General features: G+C 32.6%; 1 pseudogene; it reads right to left on the bottom strand.

The window, feature by feature from the left end:
* Positions 1-4,608: 4,608 nt before the first annotated feature.
* LOC149539240 (uncharacterized) overlaps positions 4,609-18,983 on the bottom strand; it is a 113,351-nt pseudogene continuing 98,976 nt past the window's right edge.

The raw sequence follows: 18,983 nt of genomic DNA, 5'->3' as shown, positions 1-18,983 counted from the left end.
ATGATTGAAACACATATTCATACTTGTATCAATCTATTTTCAACAATCTCCCTTTTTGGAATTGATGGCAAACCAAACTGACCAAATTTAATCAGTTCAAGCAACAAAATACCAAAAAGAAAATGATTCCTTATATTGAAATCTCTCCCTCTATCAGTAACTTTCATCTTTTGAAAAGGTTACAAAATTTTGTATTCTGTTATGATCAATAGACAATCAATCAACTCATCCTTATGACTCCCTTAGAATCACTTCTTATATCTCCCTCAACATTATCTCCCTCTTACTAGGTAGATGTAATCATCAAGTACATTATCTCCTTCTAAGTAGATATTCCATGTTTCTTCTATCTATACCTTCTATCTCCCTTTACGTCTCTCTTTCTAGATTACTCCCTCTTTATGTCTTTCTACCTTTGGTATACTATCTCCCTCTTTGACAACCACTACTACATTTGACCTTATTTTTCTACCAAAAATTTTGACCATCAATTAAAAAGGTTTAGGTTGGTCGGATTGTAGAAGGAAAATTTTCTTTTTTTTAAAACTCTAAGCTTATGTTGGTCCAAATTTTGACCAACACGGGCTTAACTTTAAAATGAAAAAAAACATTTTCAATTTTTGACGGAGCGCGCAAAGGAGCTGGAGCTGTGTAAGGGTTTTCTTCTACATTTTTTTCTTCTATATAAGGATATCATATGATGATATCCTACACTTGAATCCCTAGTTAGTGCTTGGGCTTTCTAGAGTTGGGATTTACTCAAACTCTTTTGTGCTTTTGTGGTCCTCTGAAAGTCTGTCGATCGCCTTGTATATTTTTGGCCAGGTGGGCCAACACAACTTGACATGGCTTTGTCCCCCTACCTAACTAATGCTTAACTAAGATATTTAGATCCTCAGCATACTTACCAGTATCTTGCATTGATTTGATTTGTGTTATGGTACATATTGACTTACTGGTTAGTAATCTTGCAACATGGATTTTGGATGAAACACGTTTTTTTCAAAAAAGGGCACTTTCTTTTTAATGTAAAGGTTATTGATTACTGCATATGTAGTGACCCCAATTTAGTTCTTCGGTTTGCTTTTGTAGAGTTTCATAATGAAGGTGAGTCCCACATTTATTTTTTAGTGCAGTTCAATTTAATTGGTTGTGTGCATGGAAAAATTTACATTCATTGGAACTGTAATTTGAATGCAATATTGCTCTACTTGTTTGTGTTTTTAGAGGGTGCAAGAAGAGCTTTGAGCCTTGTAGGAACCATGCTGGGATATTATCTTGTCAGGATCCTTCCTTCAAAGATTGCAATTCTTCTAGTTAACACTACATATCTTCCAAAAGTGAGCGATGTGATCAAATCCTTTTTATTTTTATTTATAGAAAGCACAAGATTATGTGGCAGGAGTGAGGGTGGAATTAATTTTAATTTTCTAGTTGGTACATATACCTATAATATTTTTGTGAAGCAAATGAATCTAAATGATTGTGCAGATACATTATAGCTGTAGTTTAGTGGATTTCATTTGTTTTAATTTCTATATGTAGTTTAAAGATGAGTAGGAGATCTGTGCTTGCACAATATACTGTAAAAAAATTGACAAAAAGGTGAGGTTTAGTGATTCAGTGACATTTAGTGTGTGATATCTAATTCAAAGTTGCATTGAATTGTGTCATTTTGGTACTATTATAATAGTTGTGTGGATCACTAGTTAATGGTACGTTCTCATTTATTTTGCAGGTTTCTCAAGTAGACGTATGGATGTCTTTTGAATCACTTTATGGTGAGGTGGGTGCCAGGACAAAATCCTTCTCTTATTTATTCGATACTTTTGAGAAAACTTTCAACTTGGTTGATGATTTTTTTCTAAGCCTGTATTCAAGTTTCTCATTTAAGACTACTTGGGGATTCAGTTCATTCAACCTGTATTGCATTTGTTTAATTTGTAATGATAAGTAATCCTTGAGTATTTTGAATTTATGTATGCACTACACTAGGAAAAAATATGTGTGATTGTTACCTACATCCAATTTTAAGGTTAAATTATTGAAATTTATATGCATTTGGATTATAAGTCCATCAATGCATGGGTTGCTTTCCAAGTTGCACCTATTTGATAATATTTAATTATTGTTTAGTTTAAATATGTATGTGCCAATTACATAACACATTAATTTTGGAATCAACCTTTTCAAATTTGGGACAAATTCAATATAAACTAGCTTATATATCTTTTAAAAATCTCTATCAAATGTCTACATATGTAAGAAATTGATAAAATAAGTATACACATGTAATATCGATAATTAGTGTTTGTGTAACCAATACAATTTTTATAATGAAGTCAAAAGGTGAACTTCTATAATAGTCTTGGAGATGATAGAATTTATACAAAAAGGATGTTGTGATAGAGGAGTAACACCAATTTCTACAAACATTTAGGTACAACAATTATCATGATAATGTAGTTTTTAAAGTCAATTTCATTGACCCATGTTTCGTGAGTAGTGTTTTTTGAAAAATATCCTTCTTAATCTTCTTCAAATTCTCCATCAACTGCTCAAGATTTCACAAACATGTATTTTTGCATTCTCCTTCAACATCCTAAGGCATTGTATAATGGTAGTAGAAATAGAATTTATCCTGTTATTCTTGTAAACTTTGTAGCCAAGTACCATAGATGCAAATTTTACATCTTCCTACTTAATATCTTCTACTATCATACCTTTTCAATACCATTTCAATTTTGTCAACTGTGTAACCAAATCTCTATATCTTTGTATCTTTGTATCTTGATCCATGATCTAGATATGAACCTCTCGTATCTTTTGATTTAGCAAATGAACTTTTACCGTAACATCTTCCTACTTAATATCTTCTACTATCATAGTTCTTCAATTCCATTCTCAACTACATGCTTACTAATGAAGAATTATTTACAACTCAATAGTGGAACATGTCCACATATCTAATCTATCAAGTAGTTCTCCATCTCTTATAATCTGATAGAAAATTTTACTAGGCTGCTAAAATACTTACAAAATCTCAAAATCATCATGAAATAGCATTTTTCTATTGGTCATGATTCTTAAAGTTGTTCCTACTAGCTACCACCATCATTGTTATAGCTCTGTGACTGAGATTCTTGCAAACTAGGATCTTTTAGTTTTGTTAACTGACAGTAGGTCAATATAAAGCCATGGTGGCTTTCTTGTTCAAATGTGTTATTAACATAGTTGTCTCTACTATTATGGTGTGGGAGAATATATTTTGTTATATTCACCAATTTTTTTAAGTGCGTTGGGAACATTTGGTTCGAGAAACTAGTGCTAACCATCCAAGAACTCTGTGAACAGAGGGAAGTTTTGAATCCAGGCTCTATACCATGGTGACTGGTAATATTATCTTATGTTTTCTTTTAAACAATTTTATCTCGTGCTTCATGAAGTAACATGTATATATTGTGAGGGGGAATTATTCTATGCTTATTGTGAATGCCCAATAAAGGAAACTTTGAGTTTCAGTGTTCGCCAAATGTATAGTTTACTACCTACTTGTATGTTGGTTCATATGTTCTCCAAATAATAAAATGAATCCTTTAGTCTTGCATGCATATGACCATTGACTGGGTATTGAATCAATGCATTTCATTAGCAAGTATTTCTGGTGTCTCAATTATTAACAAAAATCATGCACATGAATTGGGTGAAGTCTTGAGATTTGACATCAAGTCAAGCTTTAGTTCTATCTTGGAGCTTTGTTTCTGACCCTAAGGTGATAAATGTGAAATATCTTTTTTTCATACGTTGCCTATCAAGTTGTTTACATGGCGTTATTTGTTAATGAAGTGTTGCATGGTGTTTGGTCAAGGTGTATCTTAATACTCATCTTTATTAATGATTCAAAAGTTTGAACTAGTCATAAATAACAATACTAAAACATTATATCAAACCGACTAATCGTGTTAACTGGACTTTTCTTGAGTACTGATAGTGGAACAGGTTTGGATTAAAATGTTGCCAATCCTAAATTGACTATGTGTTCACTAATTATTTTTATTTAAGTTATAACTTTGAAAGATGTTTAAGATATAAGAAATCAATCCCAACCTTGAAAAATGAAGTCTAATGTTTGTGATAATTTTGAAAGGTGAGTTGCAACACTAGCATATCAATGAGATTCATTTTACTTATAGAAATTGAAATCATAAATAGGTTTAAATGGTGAATATACAGTCACAAAATCAGCTGGCTACTCTCAACGCCAATCACTGTATGATGTTGGTCTTATGTTCAATATTGACACTCTTCCTTGTATATGTATTGTTCATAAATGTAACCTTTCTGATCAATTATAGGGTTTGGAAAGAAATATAACTTGTTTTAAATATCAAGTTCTATCAATAAAATACAATGTTGAGAATCTGACAAGACTATGGAACTAGTGTCTGTGAAAAAGGAACAACATACTCTTTGGTGGAAGCGAGTGTTCAATTGGGACATTTGCATGCCTAAAGAAGATAACATAGAGAAGCTCTCAACTCATTTTTTGTCAATCTCGATCGGAAGAAAGAGCAATGCTGACACAAAAAATATTTTTTGCTCCTCTGATTATCTGCCTTTCAATGAGTCCACCATCCAAAGAATAGGAAACTTAGATGCACTCTGATCAATGAAGTTTCTATTTGAAGAATTAGAAAAATTCTTTGATGAAGCCTCTTGTAACACTGATAACATGTCTTTCTTTACATCAACAGAAAGGCCCAAATAATCTGAGCCATTTCTTGTGATCAAGTCAACAACCTGAGCATCAAGAAAAAATGTAATATAAATGAAATAATATAAGAAACTTATATTGGTTATTTCTTTCAAAATGGTTCTTTGGTTTGGATACTTGTGCAAAAATTTGGAGAAAAGAAAATTAAATGTTGGGCACAGAAGATATCCTAGATTTGAAACAAAAATTAGTGAACCCCGCCATTGATCTAAACCAGTCTCTATGACAATAATGCAAATGTTGAGGGATATAATATTTAAAAAGACCTCTTACAATTTCCTAATAATAGAGAGATGGGGTTGACATGTAAATGATGCAATCATAGTAATTGTTTTAAGTGACTATACTGATACAATCTTTGAAATTAACAAAAAAATATAACTTTTAGCTAAAGAGATAAACTACAATTGTCATTATACCAAAACAAAAGAATACACATCTTATTAGTATAGGTTCATTGGATAAATCACCTATCAAATCTAGGGGATTACTGAACCCAAGAATTTCTGCTTCAACAAGAAATGTTTAAGAGCTTGCATCATTTCCAAAATGGTTCCTTTAGATAAATGTTTTAGCACAGGACCAGTCTAATTCATAAGCCTAATCAACGAGAGATCATCCCCAAAGCAAAGGACCTTCCCAAATGTTGATTCCACATCCCCTTTCCATATAAATTCTATTAACTATGTCCAAACACTCCAAAAACTATTACTTCCCTGACCTATCTTGCTATTCAATAAATTGTCAGTGGCTGTTGGCTGTGAATTTTCTTTCATAGAATCACACACCTCTATTTTTACATTCTTGCCTATAACCTACATACTAGAGAAAGCAATAGCTTCATCTACTAATACTTGCAATATGCTCCTTACTGAGGGACCCTCATTAGACCTATTTATTTCTTGTGCTTTGGTAAATATTTAATTTCCTTCCAAATTTTCCAATATAGACCTCTGAGTGTCATTTGAAATAAACTCAGTGGTCACCTTCTTTGATGTCCCTCAAACATCTGCCAAGGGATTCACCATAAAACCACCCCACAAGCCTTTGAACTTCCTATCCCATATATCGGTCCCCATTTCAGCTCTGTATGATGCACCTCTTCCAGATCTACTCATTGATGACCCCTCAGATGCAACAAGTTGTGCAGGTGGGTATCTGCCTTCATTTTTCTTCCAAAATTTGGAGCTTAAAAGCACTGAACCAGAGAATTTACAACAAGTAGCCCTTCCATATTCAACAGTAGAAATCCTACTAGTTGATAAAGAGAGATCCTAAGCCATTTCATCTATAGTTCTTTCTAAACCATGCACCCTTTTTTTTAGAGAATGCCACCCATCTTGTGAGCTTCCCAGAAACATTTGAAAGCACAAAAATTGAAAATAAAATTTAAGTTTTTAACTATCTAGAAAAAAAAATGCAAGCAACTGCAAACAATGAAAGTACTAAGCACATTTCAAACTTTATGCTTAGTTAATTTTTTATCTATCATATGTGTCTATACTTCACAGTGCCCCCAGAAAGTTTTAAATTTCATCTAGGCATGCATAAAATCAACTAATAGGCCTGATCAACAATGAATACAACTTATGCTTGGTCCTACCATCCATTATAGTCTATATAAAATTATTCGATAAAAGGATCAACATACTGCTTTAAAAATGCATAGAGAAAAGCAGAGAGTGAAAATAATCAGAGCAACACTTGAACACTCATCACGTAGCCTCTATTAAATGAACACCATCTAGCTAGCCAACTTCTTCTTAGAACAAAAGAGCCCATATAAATATAATATCTTTAGATTTAGGCTTTATCACATTACTAAGGAACATATCAAAGCTTGCTGACAAAGACATTTTGGGGCAACTATAACTTGCAAGCATCATGATTACCATTTACAGGCATAGACAAACTACTCCCATGGGAACATGTGTATTAGTTCTTGCTTAAGACATCTCTTCATCATGATTTCTCAACGTAAAACCACAAAAATATTAATCTTGAAGAAATGTGGATGCTAAGATTAAACAATGGCCTCTTCATCATGATTTCTCACCTAGATGCAGTGAGTGTAGTGTTCATTTCATTTTCATGAGAGATGGGCTCTTGTGAACTAGGACTCATGAAATATGGGTCAAAAAATTGACTCAAAACCTACATGGTTCAATCCTAGAAGCAAAAATTAAGTTTACCAACTACATTTATCAAGAAGTCTAAAGAACTGACATAATCGAAAGAGTTGTTAGCACTTTAAAATTTGGATAGTTTCCAGATACATTTTTTTTCAAGAAGTACCATCTAGTTTTAAAGTAAATAATAACTTAAGGAGAAACCTCTCTTCAAGAGTTAACATAAAATTGCTCTTATTCCCTATATGTTGCAAATATTCTTAATTCACTTTGACTTTCCATGCACCTGCACTAATATCTTAGCAATCCTATGAATTTTGCAACATCTTTCAAAGAATTTTGTGCCTTACCCATGGAGTTGTACTATAAGCTTTCCAAATCATTGAGAAACAAAAGGAAAATTTTTACTATGTTGGACTTAGGAATGATTCTATGGCAATAGAAATTACAAGCACTTGACTAACTTTGAAATTTATCATAAGAGCTTTTAGCCTTTTACTACGATGGGTGAGAAGATAATAGGATTGTTGTCATTAACAAACAACTAAACAAGTAGTTAAACTAGCAATAGCGACTAGAAACACTTATGAAAAATTAGAAACTCTGAGGTTAGACTCAATAAAAAATGGTTGGAATCTGAAATGAGAAACTTGAATATAAATAACAAAACCTTGCACTTTTCTTTCTATTGAATATATGATTTGTAATAGAGATGACTAGATCATTATTAAAAAACATAAAAAGAAATAGATTGCACACAATCAAACTGCATGGTATTTATTTCTCATCCATGTCAACTAAAAGGCATCTCAGGAGCAATACTTGATAGCTATTCATGAAAGAATATTAACTAACAAGTTTTTTATGATATTGACTATAAACTCATGTGTCTTCAGCTCTTCCAATTCAAAATAATGGGATATTTTGCAAACCTAAAAAGATCAAGATTTTGGTAAGCTACCTTCATAAGTTCGAACAAGATGGATTGTTGATTTTCAATCTAAACAAGTTGTTCCCTAATCATAGCCAATTCATTTGAATTGTGGCCATTGCACTAGATCTTAAAAGAATTTCCACATACATCGCTTGTGTTTTGCTTCTCATTAGGAATAGTCTCAACAATGGGTTTCAAATCTAAATGTTGGTCAGTCACAATAGATTTGGTGTCACAATCTGAGCATCTGGGGGCTTCTAATTTTTCCACTATCTCTATATCTTTGTATCATGATCCATGATCTAGATCTGAACCTCTCCTATCTTTCAATTTAGCAAATGAACTTTTACCGTAACATCTTCCTGCTTAATATCTTCTACTATCATAGCTCTTCAATCCCATTTCAATTTTGTCAATTGTGTAACCAAATCTTTCTTAGTAATCCTTAGAGTAGATACATCACCTCATGCATTGAAGCTTGTGACTGCTTCTAAAACCTTCTTAGTAATCTTGCATGGTTTTTCTCTAAGCCAGAAAAATTGATCATGAATTCTATTCAATACAATTTGTATTCGTTCAAGTTCAATGAAAATTTGAAAATGTTAACATACTATGCTAGTTTCATCTCTCCTACTTTCCTATACTCATCTTTCAAATTTCCTTTCACACATGATGACTCATTATTGCTTGCGATTCCTTACATTCTTTTAAACTATAGATTTTTTAATTTGTGTGGTGTTACTTAATTTTTGCACATGTGTAAAAATTTAAGCATGCATGCAATGAAAGTAGAATTTTTTTCATTTCATTTAAACAAATAGAAATGTCCTTGTATTTATTTATTTTCAAATATATATTGACATTTTCAAATAATGAAATGAAATGTAATGCTGAAAAGAAATGATCTCACACAAGCCGTAAGTATAGCTCACTGTATTAAATTTCTTTCATAAGGAAATATATGAACATATACATATGAATGAAAGAAATAAAGAGTAGAGATAACCAGTCATTGCCTGTTGCTTTGATTGGTTATGCACTCTTTCCCTGGCGCAGTAGAATCCAACTCCAAGCTTCACATGATCTCCAACCTGCAAAAAACATGAAAGTAACTGATATTAGATCCCGAAGGATCTAAGCAATGACTACCTATCTCTACAACTACACATGTTCTCTGTTGATGCATCTCATTATGAAAGAAAAGAAAGCAGAAAGAAATAAAAGTCATTGTGAGTGTCACGAGCCCGTGCTCGAACCTCACAAAACAAGATGCTATAGGATTACATCAGCTAAATAATGATTGCCATCACAATGTTGATTACAAAAATTTGGATTTGTAACACATGAAATAAAAGATGAAAGAAGAATGCACATTCAAAGTTTAAGATTGTGCTATAATGCGGACAAACTGTGCATTCATCATATTATTGAAGTATTGTACTGTATAAGAAAAAGGAAGAAGTAACAACTGAAAGATCATATGCAAATAAATTTCATGAAGCAAATAGATTACTGTTATGGTTTTTCTTTAAATTTAAAATCATTCACTAAATTTAGGAAAACACTGTCATTTATAGAGAATCTGAAGTGCTCACTTGATAGCACAGAGTTCCTGAAGTGGTCACTTAACAGCACAGAGTTCCTGAAGTGCTCACTTAACAACACAAAGTTCATGAAGTGTAGATCTAATCAGTTGGACCTCATCAACATTGCAGAAACTATAAGAGTTCAGAAAATTAGCAAAATCCAGGGTTCTTGACACACATTTAAATGAATTTGGACTATATGCTTATGAGATAGTGTGGGTTTATGTTCAAGATCTTCCTGGTATGGAGCTACTCTTGAGATTGGAGAGCACACCATCTTCTCTACTTCTTGATCCTCAATTGTCACTAGATGGAAGCATGATAGCCTATGTACAAGATGATGAGATCTATGTTTTATCTATCAAAAGTGGAGAGCCGAAGCAAATAACTTTTGGATCCTGAGGAACATGGAAGACACATGGCATTGCTAAATATATAACCAGATAGAACAAATTACAACAAAGAAATAACAATCAATATCATGACATAATACTACCAAACTCTGAAACAACAGATAAGTATTGTGTAAGAGAATGAATGGTCAAACAGAGTTGCCATTTGCAACCAGGGATTCCTATTCGATAATTGTGTTACTTAACTGATAGAATTTAAATAAAGTGATTCTTAATCATGTAAGTAAAGAAGGTTGTTTCATATATATATTTCAAGAAGTCATGATGCTGAAATCTAAAGAAAAATGGTATTGACTTTGTAATGAAAACTCTTATCAAACTGAAACATGCATGCTATGGTATGAGAGTTATTCAAACAGTAGAATGGAAACCATCTAGTTCAGCAGCAACAACAGATTCACACTCAAATCCCACTATAACAGGCCCAACATCAACAGTTATAACAAAATATAAGGGTAGGAGGAATGGTGTCTCAAAGACGCTTGATAGGATTAAATGAGATGAATGTAGTGAAGGAGTTGTTGGTACTCTTCTAGATGCTTATAAGTCACTTAGGAATAGATCAAAGCTCAAGGGAAATGACTGGGAGAATGTTGCAAAATAGGTATCCTCTCATTTAGTCACATTAAAACAAAAAAATGAAAAACAAGATAGAGTCTATGAAGATGCGAATAGGGCAGGGGCTATTAGCGCTCACAAATCTGGGGTCAGGACCTTATTCTCAAATCATTATGCACATAGAGAATTTTTTTCCCAAAGCAGTCAAAAGGAAAATACGAGCTTAGATCTTTCAGAATAAATCATCAAATCCAAAACAGTGCAACTGGGAAAGATCATGCAATAAGAGATCCATGATGGAAGGGCTTCATCAAGATGAGAACATATTGGCTAGAAAATACAGAGATTTAGATTTTACATCACGGGTGGAGTTAAAAAAACAAAGTTCAAAACTCTTCAGTACGATGGATTCAGAAGGAGAAAGACCATATAATAGCAGCAGCCATACCTTCAAAGCCGACCACTATGAAGAAAATTTAGTCCAAAGCCGAACACCGTGCGGAAAAAAATCATCAAAATCTCCAAAACGACTGATGAAACTTGTGTTTTCTCTTCCTGCGAAATCCTTCAGAAGGGAAATGAAAGAAGATTAGGGCTTTTCAATATGTATGCCCTTTTTAGTTTTGCATAATCTTTGGAATCTATGGGCAACACATTGGGATATTTTATCCCTTTCTCTCTTTTTGCAAAGACTATTTTTTGCATGGTTCATTTTAAATATAAGAAACAATATTAATGTAATATTTAAATATTATTTCTTATATTTAAAAAATGCAAAAAAACAATTAAAGGAAAGTTTTAGTTTCTTTTACTTTTGCATTAAACTTCTAATTGTAAAGAAAAATATTTTAATGATATATCATAATCATTAAAAGTTTTTCTATTATTAATGCAGAGGATGAGTCTTTAAGTCCTTCATATCATGGTCTTTAAGATTGAAAATAGTTAGGAAACATATGCATGGAATATATGAGGTCGGATTTTGACTTTGCTAAGTTAGTTTAGCGGTCTTTATGACCAGTTTGAGCATTTTGTGGACAGTGGAAGGTGAGTCATAGCGTTCTTTATGACTGAGTGGAGCTTTTTGAGCAAAAGACATTATTTTAGAAGTTTCCAGCACCTCTTTTCCAAGCTATTTTTCTACATACAACCCAAATAGTTGGGCATTGTATTTAATGAGTTTTCTAACTCATTTGGGGGGAATTCTGATTTTATGACTGAGTTTTGAGACATCTTTGGAGTCTTAAGCTTTGTTACAGGGTCTGTAAGTCAACATTTTATAGAAATAATGCCAGTGACAGTAGTGTGATTATGCCTTATGAAGTAAATTGTTAAGTTCTTTTTCCTTTGTACAAATCCTGTGTGTGTTTTGAATGATTTGATAAGTTAAACTGTGAATGTTTACATTATTCCTTGTTTTCTGTCTCATTCCGACACCTTTTTGTGGAAAAGTAAGTCTGCTTGTAGGTTATGATATGTGTTTATAGGTGAAATTAGTCAAAGTGAGATAGTAATTTATCCTCTTTTTGTAGTTACAGTATTGAAACCTTATCATAAATCACTTGTGCAAGCCTGTACAGGAAAATGTGCTTTATCTATATTTCATAGCACTATAATCTCTTTGTTACATGTGTGTTACGTCTTCATAGTAAATTTTGGTGTATCACCTTTTTCTTAATTTAAGCTTTAGATTTTAGGTTTATTTTCTGCACTTTCTTACCGTTTCCCTCTAAGTTTTTATTAAGTTTTAGAGTGTTTCACTGAAAGATATAATAGGAGCCGGCCTAGAATCCGGAGGTTTCATTTCATTATCCAGTCTCACGTAATGAAATGACTCCCATGTTAAGTAAGGGTTACTGAACAATGCCAATTCAGTAGGGTGCAAATCCTGAAACTTAACATGTGGTAATATATCCTAGTAATTGACATAGAACTTGGGCTAGAGATGGACTGATTTACTAAGAGGATTTGAATGTGTTAAAAAAAGCTAAGCCAAAACTGGGAAAAGACTCAGCTTCTTAAAAAGAGTCCTATTCAAGACATTTTTTGGTTGACTCCCTTGCTCGAGTTTACCCAAAGTTGGAGAGTTTAGCCGAAGTTGGAGGTATGCCATTAGAACTTGGAGAGGCAGTCCATTCCAAGTCATTTTGTTTTAGTTTCCACTTAGTCTTTATGGTTTTCTTAGAGAGAGTCTAATTACTATAGTTATAATGTAGTTTTCCTCATTAAAAGACAATGTTTGTCAATGCCAATATTTGCTAATTTTTCTCTTCGATTTCAAGATTTTCATATTTAGAATGAAGTATTTTCACTAGTGGACAGTGGACTAGCTACAATGAGGAGCCACATGACCCCCATGCCATGGCCTTTTCAACCAAATTAGACTTCTGTCATCAAGAAAAAATAACTAATTCAAAAGAAACATTAGAGGTAAATCTTAGTCCAATTCGAAAAGCATTTAGTTTGCTGCTATTACTAATTAAATGAGAAATGCTTGTCATTGAGGTAAATTTTCTATTGTGAAACATACACATCCATTAGAAGGATGTTTATCATGTATGTGCTGAAAATTAGGGATGTTGTTAAGAAATAGATTGGAGGTTGTTTCTAATATCCAACAAATAGCTTGAATACATGTCAAGATATTGATGTAGGAAGATATTAAATGTGTGATTTGATTCAACTTTTGGTACCTAAGTCATGGATGTTGTGTTTTCCTATAGAATGCCTTGTATGTTAGTTGGCATGTTTGTCATAAACCAAGTTAAATGTTTTTATTATCTACAAGGAAGACATTACTTAAATCTATTAAATCATAATTTTTGCTAATGCAGGCAAAGAGTGCCATACTTGCATTGAATTGTAGCAGTGCAATTTTGTATATAACTAACGATGCTTTGGAATCCCCTAGACTAGGTATTCATGATGATTTTTTTGCAAGTTAGTCTATGATCATTGTTAGTGAGGCAGTATTCTATTTTTGAATATTTTTCTTTTAAATTGAAATCATTGGGATCATTGCACCATAATTGCTTCTTGTAGTATGACTTTTCAAACTTCTAGTATGTTGATTACATGTTTTTTTCCTACAAGATTGGAGACGAGAATTTCATTATTGCTGCAGTCATGGAAATGTGTCATCCAAAGTCCATTGTCTTGTATGGTGCTCTTAGTGCACTTATTGTTATGACTATAAGTAAGATAGTTACTCTAGCATTGTATATTTCTAGCATCAATTTTGGAGTATAGTGTTCTTAATGGAAATGATTTTGGTAAAGACATCTTTGTCTCATTCATATGGAATCAAGCTTGAGCAAATACTGAATTGATTTAATTTGTATGATGCTATGAGTGAAGGTGCTATCGACTAGATTAGGGAAAATAGTTCCAAATTTGATCTTAAGCAAGCACACAAATAGCGCTACTACAGGTAGGGAAGTGTACATACTATTCTAATGAGATACTATTTGACTTTCCTTTTCCATAGAGCTTTTTTAATATTTTATTAGAAAAGAATAGGGGTATGGAAGGCATCACCTTTCATTATAGGTATAGTAGACTAGCACATTCTGAAATCAAAGCAATGCTTGGTTTCAAGTAACATCTACAGTTTCATTTATTATTATTTATTCATTTGATAAGTGTTAAATGTTATGTTTGAGTAGACTTGTGTCAAGTAACATCTACAGTTTCATTTATCATTATTATTTATTCATTTGTTGAGTGTTATGTTTGAGTAGACTTGATACAAGATTTTTCAAATAAGAGACTTATAATTTACTGTTGTGTCTTGTGTTTATGTAGAAAATTAAACAAATGACAGTAAGTTTAATCTTTTTGTGTGGATTAATAGTTTAGCACTTCCTCAACAACATAATATTTATATGGTCTCTCATTTTTCTTTTTGTGTGGATTAATAGTTTAGCACTTCCTCAACAACATAATCTTTATATGGTCTCTCATTTTTTTGAGTTTTGAATTGCGATTTAATTACTTTGAATGTGTTGTCAATCTATACAGTTTTAATGGCCCAATCCTCTAAATGTGTTTTTACTCAAATTAGATGAAATGATATTGATGTTGAATTCATGTGATACTTTACAGTGAATGAGGTGGCTAAAAGGCTTGCACACTATTTAGTTATTATGAACATGTTCTCATATGTGATAATAGAGATACATGAGAGCATACCAAATGCTACTAGTTTTGTTACTAACTAGATAGGTATTGCCTTTGTGCTCACACTACTTGGAGCCTTCCTTGCTGATGCATATTTGGGATGCTCTCCTATTGCTAGTATCAAATCATATAAAACATTTTTTCAGAAATGGTATGTTTTCACCTCCACTCTAATCACACCAGCATGGACAAAATATTTAGCTATACACTTCAACCCCAAGCCTATTGGTTGTACTCTTGCATCCTGCCAAGGTACAAGTGTTAGTAGTTAAACTAAGTTATAATAATTATCCTAAAGTGTTAGCTAGAATACACTAATTAATTTGCACCAAATAGTAGATGTGCTTAAGCCTTAACAAATAGTAGATACTCCAACCATCGTTAAAATAGTCCTTAATATTTAAGACCATTGATGAGCATTAACGAACAACTAGAATCCTTTTGTTGATGTATGGGAGTAAAAAACACTTCAGCAACCTTGAATAATTTGAGCCACAAGAAAGACTTCAATTGAGAAGGTGGTAAATTTTTCTTGTAAGTTAGCTTAGATCCTACTTTATACTCCACTACAACCTAGAGTCTTCTATGGATTAGCACTGTTTTTAAAGTGTTGCTTCAAATCAATTGATTATCCTCAAATAGTGATCCTAAAACTTATTAATCTTCATTTTTGGTCTTCTACACCCAATGGAATTGTATCCCTCCTCTTCTATAATTATTAGAGGTTATGCTCATGCTCCACTAATTACACTGCAGTACTATATCATGTTGAAAGACTTGAATCATCTTCATGGATACTTCAGCCAAACACAGTATTTTCAAACATGATGAAGGTTGACAGATTAAAGTTAGTCGATACATGAAATTTAGAACTCAAATCCTAAGGAACTAAATTGTAGAGATTGGTAATAGTAGACCTTGGTATGGATCATCCCATACTAGGTCCATTAGCAGTGAGCTCGGTCATCCAGTCTATGGATTGGTCTGCCAAACCTAGGAAAAAAACCCAACACACTCTGACTGACACTCAATGGAAGAACTCGTGAGCAATTTGAGACATTTTATCTTAAAAAATTTATCTTTTTTATCAACTTGACCCCCTAGCCCTAAAATTAACAAATAGGCTAGTGACTTTTGAAAACTTTTTGCTTTACTATTAATCCAGCTGCTCATTCTAAATTCAAACCTAATATGCATTGAATCTATTTCTCATCTCACAACTTCTGTATTTTTGATTCACATGTTGTTGAATTGCTCTAAGGGTGAAGCTTGTCTGAGGTAAGCTAATTGTATACTTGTACTCAATTTCATCTTCAATTTTACCTTGAGATTTTTTATGTGCTACTACCATGACAAAAACCTTCTCTCCAAATGAAAGAGTTGAGCAAGACCTATCAGAAACTAAAACAAGAAATGGGTATTGTTTTTTGTAGAAAATAGATGCATTGCCAAATTTCTTGAAACTAGGGATGGATGTAGAGTTGTGTTTAAGAAAATACCCCAAAGAAGATAGTACAAGACCAGAAAAAGTAGCCAACAACCTATTTCCTCCTAGGTATATACATGTAATAGTTAAAGAGGATGCAATGCTACCCCTAATTGGACATTGAAGAATTTCCTAGTCCATAGCCCTTAAATCAACAATGTTGACCAAGTTGAGATTAGAAACCTTATTCAAAATGCTTTCACTTATTTTTTTCTCTTTGGCTTCTACATTAGCACTCACATAGGGGATAGGAGCCCGCAAAAAAGATGGAGACCATTGGTCTATGGTGCAAGTTAATCAGTGATGAAGCAAACAATGAAGAAGTGCCCTCTCCACAACCCTGACAATGAAAATGTTGACCTCATGGAGATTAGAAACCTTATATTAATTGGTGGCTTTGACCCCAAAAAATTCAGTTGCATCTACATCACTCACATAATTGATGGTGGCCTACGCATGAATGTCCATTTATTCCATGTTGTATCAAGCAATTGTTTCTTATCTAAACCATTTAATTTGCAACCTTTTAAATCTCTACAAAGATAAAGTTCAAGTAGCAGAATTTTTCTTCTCAAAGGTGTCCTCCAGTTGTAAAGCATCCATTCCATTATTTGTAGGAATGGACACTTTATAATTAGAGGACACCTTTGAGAAGAAACATTATCCTACTCCAACTTTATCTTTGCAAAGATTTAAAAGGTTGCAAATTAAATGCCTTGGATAAGAAACAATTGCTTGATATGGCATGAAAAAAAAAATTTGACCAAACATTGATAGAAATTTCAACCAATTCTTGATAGTTTTCTACCAAGAATTGGTCAAAATTTCCACCAATTATTTTTAAAAAAGACCAAACATTGGTGGAAATTTTGACCAATTCTTGATAGTTTTCTACCAAGAATTGGTTGAAATTTCCACCAATTCTATAAAAAAATTGACCAAACATTGGTGGAAATTTCAATCAACAATGACAAATTAGAGCTAGCAAAAATTAAAAATTTTTGACCAATGTATTGGTCAAAATTTTGACCAACCTACAAGTTGGTTAAAATTTTGATGAGAAAATTTACCATGAACTATTTGGTCAAAATTTTGACCAGCTTGGGTCAAAATTTCAACCAAAATTCGTCAAAAATTGAATCCAAATTTATTAGTGAACAAAGCCAAAGACTTGTCATCTTTAATATGTAGATATGAACATTCTTAGTTTCTCCCTCAGTCACCTATTTTGTGAATGATTTGTAGTTCCAACTCTTTGATTACTTTAGGTAGCTCCTAAAGTAGGATCCACCGCATCAATGTGTAACATATGTCAATCAACTTTTTTGATGCAGGGCACTCCTCATGCTTCTTAGATAGTCTTTGATAGAGGTATCACCCCTAGTTTACCTCTGAGCTACTCATGAGCATCCTTAGGTAATGCTTTTGTGAAGATATTAGCTATTTTCTCTTTTGTGTTAACATATTCCATCTTCACATCTTTATTTGAAACAACTCTCTCAAGTAATGATACTTGATTCCAATGTGCTTAGTCTTTGTATGCATCACAAGATTCTCTGATATATTTATGACAATTGTATTATCACAATAAAATATCATAGGTTTAGTGATTTCCTCTTTCATACCTTTGAGTAGTTGTTTGATCCATACAATGTTTATACAATTTATTGCAACAACAACATATTTAGCTTTAGTAGTAGATTGAGAGATGTAGTTTCATTTCTTGATAGTCCATGTAACCAACCTTTTTCCTAAGAAAAATGCTCCTCCACTAGTCCTCTTTCTATCATCAATACTTCTAGCCCAATTAGCATCACTGTAGGCTCTCAATTCAAATTTTTCATTTTTCTTATCGTATAGACCATAGTCTTATGTTCCTTTCAAATATCTTGTTATTCTCTTAACTTCCATCAAATGATTCTCCCTAGGATTAGTAGAGAATCTTGCAACTATCCCAACAAATAATGCAATATCAGGTCTTATGTGTACTATATATTGTAATTTTTCAATCATAAACCTATATAATATTTGATTCACCTCATTTGAATCATCATTCTTTGAAAATTTATGTCCTATTACCATAGGTGTGCTTACTAGCTTGGAATCCTCCAATTCAAAAGTTTTCAATATCTCCTTGACATACTTTGATTGAGTGATGTATATACAATATTTCATCTAATGTACTGGCAAACTCACAAAGAACTTGATCTCTCTAAACATAGACATCTCAAATTAATTCCTAATTTCATTTGCAAAAGCCTTACATAAAGTTTTTTGACCTCCAAATATGATATCATCAACAAAAAATTTAGACAGTAAAATATCTTTCCCTTTCTCTATCTTCAAGTATAATTGTTGTTATCGTTAGTCCTCTCAAATCTAATCTTCACAAGATAATTATGAAGTGTTTCATACCATGTTGTTGGTCCTTACTTCAAACCATATAAAGCTTTGTGTAGTCTACATACCATGTTTTTGTTGTCAACATTAACAAATCCTTCTAGCTATTCTATATAAACCTCTTCCTCTAATATACCATTCAGAAATGCGGACTTAACATCCATTTGGTAAACTTTGAAACCTTTGTATGCATAATAAGCAAGAAAACTTCTTACTCCTTCCAATCTTGCAATAGGGGAAAATGTTTATCCATGATCAATCCTTTCTTCTTGTGCATATCATTTACAAACTAATCTTTCCTTGTTCCTTGTGACTTCACCATTTTCATCTTATTTTTGTATACCCACTTGGTACCAATCACATTTTTGTCATCTAATCTAGGAACTAGAGTCCATGTCTTATTTTTCTCAATTTGTTCAATCTCTTCTTCCATGGCTTTACTCTAGCCCACATCCTCTAAGGTATCTTTCACTATTTTAGGTTCTTGCTGTAGACACCTAAAAATCTTTAGAAAATAAAGTATT

Source organism: Cupressus sempervirens, chromosome 9 (assembly GCF_028749045.1).
Source record: "Cupressus sempervirens isolate cs-2001-9-10 chromosome 9, ASM2874904v1, whole genome shotgun sequence".
Lineage (NCBI taxonomy): Eukaryota > Viridiplantae > Streptophyta > Pinopsida > Cupressales > Cupressaceae > Cupressus > Cupressus sempervirens.
This window is presented reverse-complemented; position numbering and strand designations above follow the sequence as displayed.